Source organism: Eschrichtius robustus, chromosome 6, assembly GCF_028021215.1.
Source record: "Eschrichtius robustus isolate mEscRob2 chromosome 6, mEscRob2.pri, whole genome shotgun sequence".
Classification (NCBI taxonomy): Eukaryota; Metazoa; Chordata; class Mammalia; order Artiodactyla; family Eschrichtiidae; genus Eschrichtius; species Eschrichtius robustus.
The window spans coordinates 3156499-3157816 of record NC_090829.1 but is presented as its reverse complement, the minus strand read 5'-3'; the positions used below and the strand labels follow the sequence as shown (position 1 = coordinate 3157816).

The 1318-nt window shown below is 39.8% G+C and overlaps 1 non-coding gene across 1 annotated transcript; it reads right to left on the bottom strand.

The window, feature by feature from the left end:
* Window positions 1–805: 805 nt before the first annotated feature.
* LOC137766878 (small nucleolar RNA SNORA11) lies at window positions 806–937 on the bottom strand. Its single transcript, XR_011074409.1, has one exon. It is a non-coding gene; the product is annotated as a small nucleolar RNA SNORA11 (small nucleolar RNA).
* Between the last annotated feature and the right edge of the window lie 381 nt (window positions 938–1318).

Genomic DNA, 1318 nt, shown 5'->3' with positions numbered 1-1318 from the left:
TGCATTTTTTTATTTTGAGGTTAATTTGTGCTTTTATTAGCCAGTATAACTTAACTACAGTGGCCTGCAAATTTTTTGATCTAAAAAATACATTTTACACCACAGTCCAACAAACACACACATATATAATATGTATACATATATAAAAGTGAAAGTTTTGCCAAAAACTTCTACCCTGAGTGTTAATTCTTTTTGAGATTTTTTTTTTTTTAAAGCAGTTTTAGGTTTACAACAAAATTGACAGGAAGGTACCGAAATTCCCTGTATACCCCCTCCCCTCACATGCATAGCCATTATCAACAGAATGGTACCTTTTTTTTTTTTTTTAAACCGAGGATGAACCGCATTGACACGTAATCACCAAAGTTTGCAGTTCACCTCAGGGCTCACTTTAGTGAAGTGAATCCTGTTGCACATTCTATGGGTTTGGACAAAAGTAGAATGACATACATCCATCACTATAATGTCATTCAAAGTATTTTCACTGCTCATAAAAACTTCTGTCCTCTGTGTATTCATCTCCCCTCTCCCCCCAAACTCTTGGCAACCACTGATCTTTTTGTTGTCTCCATAATTTTGCCTTTTCCAGATTGGCACATACAATCTATTTTTCTTTTTCTTTTTCTTTTCCTTGAAAAGAGAAGTTGGAAGCCTTTATGTCTATAAGACCATCCATGGCCCACCCTCGCATGGACCGGACAGGCTCTGGGTGGCAAACTCCCCCACTAAATACTGTAGTTTTCCTTCCAGTATCGAGCCCTGTCCCACTGGTCCGGCCCAGCAGCCACATGGAGGTTCAGGGGACACGTGTTGGGTATTTGTTCATAGGAAGGCCACAAGTTTTGTGCCCCTTATCACAATGAACCCAGATTCCTGTCGGGTGTGTTGTAAACAGAACAGCCATGTTTCTTCAGGCCCCCTGCTCTGAGCACACCCCAGAGAGTTGCATTTTTAATGGACTAAATAAAATCTTATTTCAAATTTTAGGAAAGAATCCTCTCATTGTTCATCTAGGGTCTGAATTTTTTTTTTTTTTCCTGACAGCGGAAGGTGATTCTGGAGGAAAATACAGTTTAGGAGCAGAGTGTGAGGAATCTCTGATTTATTAGTGTACTATGTGTTAGTGAACATTTCCTACTTAGCATTTCTAATTCAGGACACAAATGGCCCCTCAGAGGACTGAAAAGTTTAGCGAAGAGACTATTTACAGTTTTGCGGGCAGGGTTAAGGAAAACAAAAAAGAGATGGGAAAGATCAAGATCTTAGCAAGAGCTGGAAGCCTGTACTTCCAGGTGATGGAGGAAGCTGTCAGTGAACA